This window comes from Mirounga leonina, unplaced genomic scaffold, assembly GCF_011800145.1.
Source record: "Mirounga leonina isolate KUSES-001 unplaced genomic scaffold, KU_Mleo_1.0 Mir_82, whole genome shotgun sequence".
In the NCBI taxonomy this organism is placed as follows: domain Eukaryota; kingdom Metazoa; phylum Chordata; class Mammalia; order Carnivora; family Phocidae; genus Mirounga; species Mirounga leonina.
In genome coordinates, this window is record NW_023270825.1 from 8,389,865 (window position 1) to 8,398,766 (window position 8,902).

An 8,902-nucleotide genomic window follows, 5' to 3' on the forward strand; every position below is an offset into this window, starting at 1 on the left:
GCCTACACACAGACATGCATGCACACACATCACACATATACATGGATACACACATGTTCGTACACACGTGCACACACACACCAGTGCATACACACATACACATGCATGCACACATCACACATATACATGGATACACACACGTTCGTACACACACCAGTGCATACACACATACACATACATGTATACACACATCACATATATACATGGATGCACACACGTTCGTACACACGTGCACACACATACACACACCAGTGCATACACACATACACATGCATGCACACATGTATACACATACCACACATATACGTGGATGCACAGACGTTCATACACATGTGCACACACATACCAGTGCATACACACATACACATACAATCACACACATGCACACACACACATACATGGAGCATTTCCCCTGTCCCACCACTCTCTTTTCTCCTCAGTTTTCCACCATGTTCTCTAGAATCCCCATGCCATGGCTTGCGGAGTGGTTTTGTAGTTGTAAGGTGTCAATCCTGTCCCTCAGACTGTGGAATTTACAGATCCCTGTGAAAGAGCAGTTCCATGGGGGAACATGGAATTCTTCATTCTTGTCTCAAATGTCCGGGTTCTCACCAGCCTCAGCCTCTTCAGTGCCTCCTGCCTCTCCTGGGTCTTCAGTGGTACCATACTAATCTCCTTATCAGTTCCTTCCCAGCAGCACCAACAGTGCTTGGCTCTCTCTTATTTTTGCAAACCTCTCTCCTGAACTCACGCCTCCCCCACTGCAGCTATTTCTCTTCTCGCCACTACCTATCCTCTTGGACTCCTCTTCCTCATCCTTGCTCATTGGTCAGCGGATCCTCTGGCTCTTGCTTTCCACTCCCCATTCCACTGAAATGGCTCTTACCAAGGTGAGCTGCATATTTCTAAATACAACCAATGCTTTTGAGACTTTGTCTTGCACAACCTCTTGAAAATCTGAAAAAATGCACATGGTGTTGGGACCAGCACAGGGAGCCATTTTTCATCATTAAAAACCACATAGGTAAACTCCCCCCAGCTTAGAACCCTTAGGTGGCTTAGATGTGGTCTCTCTTGGGGGCCCTAAACTTGGATGGTCCAAACATAGAACAGGCAGGAAAATCCACTCCTGTAGATCGCACCTGCAGAAGGTCTAGCCTCATGGGTGCATGAACTGTGCAGGCCCCACACGGCCCTGTGCTCAGAAGGGCCTCACACTGGTTGAATGCTCTGCTGGGGCTACCTTGAACTTATAATTTTACCTTTAAACTTGTATTTTGTAAGTGAAATCTGATGGGGCCCTGGAGCATGTATATGAATAAAGGAAATACGCACAATAGGTGTGTCCCCGTTCCTCGCTCTCTATTCACACATAGTATTCAAGATGCCCTATAGACTCATGATGCGTGAGAGTCCAGCGAGACTCAGAGTACAAGGTAAGTGTGTTACAACCACAGCTGAATAAGAGAGGAGCTATGACACTTTCCTTTCCAACCAGAACTTCCTTTGAAATCAGAAAGTAGGTAATGGATTCCAGTAGAAGGGAAAGGAAAGATGGGCACCAACAGTTCCCTTTCCTTCCCCATCGGTGAGCCCAAGGGAAAGAGTTTTGGCAGAATGTGTGCCTATCAAGAAATAAAATGAAGGCAGTTGAGTTGATTTTGTGCAATGTCTCAAATGTTCTGGCAAGAACAAAATACACATGCATGGACTAGCTATGAAATACAAATTGCATCACTTCATTGACTCCACCTGTGAGTTATGTGTCTTTATATTTGCATTTAAAACTGGAGATACACAATATAAAGATGAATAAAATTCATGCCAGTAATTTAACACTGGAATTCTTCTTTACTTAAAACAACGTTAAAACCAAGTAAAGGGGTGCCTGGGTGGCTCAGCCAGTTAAGTGTTCAACTTTTAACTTTAGCTCAGGTCTTGATCTCGGGGTCATGAGTTCGAGTTCCATGTTGGGCTCCATACTAGGTGTGGAGCCTACTTAAAAAAATAAATAAACCATCATGACAAATTGAAAGAGAGAAACCATGGAAGAAAGGAAAAAGCTTTGTATTTTTAATGCCTTCAATGGCATTTTTCTCCCTTTTTTTGAGTAAGGACCCCATGTTTTCATTTTGTACTGGTCCCCAAAATTATGGGCTGGCCCTGAGAGCTGGCCCTGGTTGAAGAGGGCTTGCTAGATTCTCTGGGCTACAGGTAACAGGACAGGGACAACTAATGGGAGGGGGAAGAGAGGTAGGGGTGGACAAAGGAAACAAATTTGGTGCAGACTACAGAAGTCCTTTGAAGAGAGGAAGTGATCCATGATGGAATGACTTTCCAGGACTTAAATAGTGAGTTCCCTGGTTCTGGAAGATTCTGTGCAACTGAATAAAGGAAACCTCATTTAAAATAGAGTTGGGGGGCCAAAAGAGGGAGCTCTCATGCCCCACCAACTCACCATCAATAGCAGACCCAACAGGAAGCAAGGAAGATTTTCTGCTTGTCCAGCAACAGCCCAGCCAATAAGAAACCGTCACCACCCTGAACTCTCACTTTCCTCCAATGTACTTTTATTCAAAGCAACCTCTCCCAGCTTCTTCCTTTTTTCTATCAGATAATGTTCCTCTCCTTTTTTCTCTGGACTTGCCTACAGGTTGTCATAAGTGTCCCGGACTGCAATTTCTCTGCTATTCCTGAATAAACCAATTTTGCGGGTAAATACCATGCTGTTTTATTTTCAAGGTCCATAATTGCAAGCAGAAATTAGACGCTTTTTACAGGGTTGTAATTGAAGAGATCCCTGACACCAGTGCAAATGATCTTAGAGACCTCCTCGAAGGCTAACAGTTCCGTGACTTTTAGTTGGGGAAGGGGGAGGGAGGAAGACAGGTTAGAGACCCTTCTCAGAAATCCCTATGTGACATAATAGGAAATATATATTTGGTCTTTGTCTCTGGTTCCTGACACAGAGCTTCTAATACCCTTGGAATTTTCTCAATGATAAGAGTGTCTTTTGCTATAAATAACAAACCCCTTTCAACCTTACCTGAGTTTATGCTAATGGGGTGACTCTTGGTGGGCCCCTAGGTAGCCTCAGGATGGGTGCTGGTTGCCCGAGGAACCAGCTTTCAGCCCCACCCTCAGACCTCTGGTAGGTGAGAGAGGCTGAGGATTGAGTTCAATCACCAATGGCCAATGATTTGATCAATTGTGCCTATGTAATGGAACTTCCACAGAAACCCCTAAATGTGAGGTTTGGGGAGTTACCAAGTTGGGGAGCATATGCACATGCTGGGAGGGTGGTGAGCTCCGAACTCCAAGGAGACCAAAACTCCAGTGCTCAGGACCCTTCTGGATCTCACCCTATGTACATTTTCATGCGGTTGTTCATTTGTATCCTTTATAATAAACTGGTAATAAAACCAGTAATGTGTTTTGTGGAGTTTTGTGAGCTGTTCTAGCAAACTACCAAACCTGAAAGGGAGGAGAGGTTGTGGGAATCTTTCAGTTTTGTAGCCAAGATGGATAGAAGTGTAGGTTACTTGGGGACCCAATACTTGTGACTGGTATCTGAAGTGGGGGTAGTGTTGTGGGACTGGCCCTTAAACTTGTGGATCTGAGGCTAGTTTTGGGTAGCTGGAGTCATGATTGAGTTGTAGGACATCCACTTGGTATCTGGAGAGTTGGAGAATTGGTTGGTGTGAGGAAAAACACCCCACATTTTTGGTGTCAGAAGTTTTGTGAGTAAAAACAGCTCACCCTGGGATCAATTATTCCAGAATTCATTACTTTCCAGATTTTAGAAAGAAAACACTGCATATATTGTACATTATGGAAGACCCCTAGGGGAGTTTGAGAAACACCCCAAAATGAAACACTATTATTACTGGAGCAAACCATATGAGCAAAGTCTTATGTCAGGTTTTTCTTGGAAAGGGGTTCAGGTCAGGTCAGATTGTTCCACCAAATATGGGAAGCCTATGGAATTCACATTTTTTTTGGACTTTGGCATTGAAGATAAGAGATTGTGGATCTGCATGGGAACTCTCAGAACATTTCACTGACTTTGTGGGGGAGGAAAAATCATTTTCCCTCTACCCTTCTAGGTTCTTAGCTGAGGTCTCCTGAAATAAAAGACAGATTAACAGGGGGGAAAACGGAAGTTTAATGACATGTGTCCCTCCTGTATGCATGGGAAATACCCAAGAAAACTGAGTAACTTCCCCAAATAGCCTAAGTCATCACTTTTTTTTTCTTTTTATTTGATAGAGAGAGCACAAGTAGGCAGAGCAGCAGGCAGTGGAAGAGGGAGAAGCAGGCCCCCCACTGAGCAGGGAGCCCGATGCCGGGCTCGATCCCAGGACCCTGGGATCATGACCCAAGCTGAAGGCAGACGCTTAACTGACTGAGCCACCCAGGTGCCCCACCACCACTTTTTTTTTTTTTTTGAGAAAAAGAGAGTGTGTGTGAGCAAGGGGTGAGGGGCAGAGGGAGAGGGAGAAAGAGAATCTTTAGCAGTGTTGGGCTCTACACAGGGCTCGAACTCATGACCCTGAGATCATGACCCAAGATGAAATCAAGAGTCAGATGCTTAACTGACTGATCCACCCAAGTGCTCTTAAGCCACCACTTTAAATACCATCTCTAACTAGAGACAAAAGAAGATGTGGGGGGAGGGTAGTGATGGAAGGTGACCAGGAAAATTAAAATACACAAGGGTCAGGTTGCCATGCAGATTTAAGTGGTTGCCTTCCACATAAAGAGTTTCTAGAGATTTAGTCATCCTCATCTTCCTGGTACAGAGAAGACACCCTTACAGATAGAGGCTTCCCTTATAAATGCTCATTTCTCTCACAAAGGGTAACTTCTACTCAGTTTTCTGAGCTTCTCCTGTGTCTGCTGTTTATTGAAAATAACCAGCGGAGGGGCACCTGGGTGGCTCAGTCATTAAATGTCTGCCTTCGGCTCAGGTCATCGTCCCAGGGTCCTGAGGTTGAGCCCCACATCGGGCTCCCTGCTCAGCGGGAAGCCTGCTTCTCTCTCTCCCACTCCCCCTGATTGTGTTCCCTCTCTCTCGGTGTCTCTGTCAAATAAATAAATAAAATCTTTAAAAAGAAAGAAAGAAAGAAAAAATAACCAGCGGAAAACAATCCTTATGCTAAAGGGGCATATTTCGTGATGGCAAATTCTGCTCCCCTTCAACTTGAAAAAACAAACAAGAAAAAACCCAACAAACAGAAAAAACAAACAGAAGAAAAATCCCAACAACAAAAACAAACAGAAACAAAATCCCAAACAACATTTAAACGGAGGCACCTGAGGCATCTTTAAATTTCATGATTGGAAGGAGGAGCCAGTGCCTATGCAGTGGATTAGGTCTGAATGAAAGTCCCAGGGGTTGCTCTGTGTATTTGATGCTCATGACAGTCTTATGAGTGAGCACTCATGGTCACCCTCCTTTTGCAGATGAGGAAATGGAGGTTTACACATGGCCAGCATCTCATAGTTAGTAAATGTTGGTGCCTGTGTGGGAATCAAAATGCCAAACTCTTTCCAGAACATTGAGATCTCTCAAATGGTGCCCAGAGAATGCATGTCAGGCAGTGCTGTTAATTTTGAAATTCTTCCTTATAAGGCGACAAATAACAAAGGCCCTAAGCCTCCCAAGGCCTCCTGCCTTATTCTGCTGCCCTTGCTCCTTCCCTGGAATCTTCCAGACTCTCCCACAGCACATGAGGCAGACCAGGCAGAGCAGGGAGCCTCCTGCACCAGACATTGTGCCCTATTGTGACTCCATATTTTGACTATTACTCCCATTAGAGGAGCACTAAGATACTGATCATCCCAATCCTTAGGGGGCAAGAGCACCTGAGGCTGTTGCCTTCCATCAAGAACAGTGCTCTCCCATACCCACCCCAAATATTTCCCTGAGATAAAGGTTAGAAAGTCCCACACAACTGCACATTCCCACATTCCATGCTTGTCTCAGCATCACGACCACCTGGAGCTTTTGTTAAAAACGCAGATTCCTGGGTCCCCACCCTGGCCGACAAGAATCAGAACCTCCAGGCAGGGGCCCAGGAAGGTATACTGTGCAAAGGTCTCCAGGAGAATCCCCTGATTGGGCAAGTTTGAGGATCACTGTGCCATTCCATTTATTTTGGTCAGAGGGATTGACTCATTCAAATTTGGGGGTGTGACAGTAAATAATTATCCCTAGTTCTCACACCTAAGCAACTTGATAGCCAAAACCTCCCACCTCTATTTCCAGTTCTCTACAGCTGCTTCCTCCCTTTGTCAGTGTATATGTGTACATTTCCAGCTCCCATTTCCCACAGTCCAGCCCCATTTCCTGCACTGGCCTGGCTGCTCCATCCCCAGCTGATAGCCGTAGAGCATTCCATGAGTGTGTTCTCCCATTGTTCTCCCTTTGCTCCAACCCATTGTTGGGGTCTCAGGAATAGTGAGCTCCCTTCCCTGCTGGCATTTGACCTCAAATGTCCATTTGTTTAGCCCAGTTCCAGACTGACTTGTTTGGGCAATAATCTGATAATGTTTCTAATCATGGGGAATTTTCTATGTGTTGTCTTGCCCAAATCTTGAGATTGTTGCACAGGAACTTGTAGCTCAATAACAGAGAGAAGGCTTTTCTCCCCTCCCTTTCCCCAACACTGACTGTGACCATTCACAAACATTGTAGCTGCATCCATGGACATGTGCTCTTTTTTTTTTTTTTTTTTAAAGATTTTATTTATTTATTTGACAGACAGAGACATAGTGAGAGAGGGAACACAAGCAGGGGGAGTGGGAGAGGGAGAAGCAGGCTTCCCTTGGAGCAGGGAGCCTGATGTGGGGCTCGATCCCAGGACCGCAGGATCATGACCTGAGCCGAAGGCAGACGCTTAACGACTGAGCCACCCAGGCGCCCCGACATGTGCTCTTATACCCCAAAGAGCTTTTGGTAAATAGACAGATGGTTTTATGTTCCTTTTTTTCTGAAGGATAAGGAAACATGGGGATGTTGGGGAGAAAACCATTTTCTTTCTATTCTTCTAGATTCTTTGGTTGGTCTAATAATCAAATTAACATAAGACAGGTTAACAGGAGGAAACCAAGTTTAGTTACATAACCATAGGGGCCTCATAAAATTATGAGACCCAAAGGTGGGCAATTGAGGCTTGTGTGCCATCTTGAGCTAAGGATGGGATGGGGCCTGGGGCTTTTAAGAGGTTGATTCAAAAGATGGTAAGAAGCACAGATGTTTGGTAATTAGACGTTTGTCCTGCCAAACAGATAGGTCATTCAGATAAAATAGTTATCTCTTGGTAATAGCTCTCTTGCTGGGCCAGGCCCCTTCTCTAAATTCTTTCACGTAGTTTACAGGAGAGGTAAAAGTTTTCTTGAGTCTGCTGGCTCTTGATAGCCTTCAGCTAAAAACAGTCCACAGGCCAAAGTGGCACATTGTGGGGACACTTGTTCTGAACCTCTTTAGGGCCAAATGGAATATTTTGGGGGTACATTCTTACTGTTGCTACCGAAAGGAAGTGAAATTCTTTTCTGTTTAGATCTCAGGACATAAACTATTGCATTTGAAATCATTACTGCTCATAAACTTCCTGTTCCTTCATTTTCCAATCTGTTGATTCTGTATTACAGAAGGAGGGAATAATGGTTTCAACAGCATGAAATACTGTAAGTTCCTTAAGATGCAGATTCACATTTTGTTGCAGAAATGGTCTGGAATTGGAGCCTGGCAGCCTTGTCATTTACTGTGTGACCATAGAAAAGTCACTTAACTTCTCTAAACTTTTTTTTTTACATGAAAAAGCGATGGCAATTGCATTAGATGCAAAAATGGTTACAATCCTTCACCCTTCCTAAATTCTCACCCTTTGCAATGGGTTGTACCCATCAAGAAGTGGTATCTATTTCTCATCCCTCTGAATCCAGGTGGATCTTTTAATTTGCTTTGGCTAAAAGAAGGATGGGCACCAGTTCCAAGTCTAGGCTCAAGAAGCCTTGCACACTTCTGCTCTCTCTTGGAACCCTACCCAGCTGCCATGTGAGAAAATATGGAATGGCTTACTGGAGGATGAGAGACACGTGGAGCAGTAAGGAGCCACTCCAGAGAGGCCATTTAGATCAGCCAGCCTCCAGTCTGCTTGGCAGCTAAACACGGAGGCATAAGTGAACCCAGCTGAGTCTAGAAGACTTCCAGCTGAGCCCAGCCCAATCTGTCTACATGCAAAACAGTGAGTTAAATAAGTGGTTATTTTTTTAAGCCACTATTTTGGGGGTGGTTTGTTAGGTAGTAAGAGCTGATATTTGCATAAGCATATTTGCTTACGTTTTAGTACTGTTGTGTAAATAAAATTAGATACTACACATAAAACACCTGAATCAATACATACTGATGAACAGACTCTCTTGGATGAACTGCTAATCCAGCTAAGCTATACATTTCATACCTCCCCAGTAGACGTCAGCTTCAGTGCCCATGGCCTATATATAAAAATAAATAGGTTTCCCTGAAAAGATATGGCAATAATATAAATAGAATGTTTCAAAGAGAACCCATAAAACTTAGCTATCATCCCATTGCCTCTAACACAGGATGGAATCCAGATACCTTAGCAGGACTTGCAAAACCCTTCAAGGTCATGGTCTAGACCCTGCCTCTCTCCCTTCCCCTCCAACTTCCTGTTCCTTCTTATTATCTTCAGATGTTCATATAAGTAACATCTGAGACATCCATGATGTAAAATGCCTCTATTTGGGTCCTTAAGGAAACAAAAACTTACAGGTGAAATCTATTTTTAATCAACCTTATTGGGGTATAATCTACATGCAATATATATACACAGCTTGATGAGTTTGACAAATGCATACACCATGTAACCAC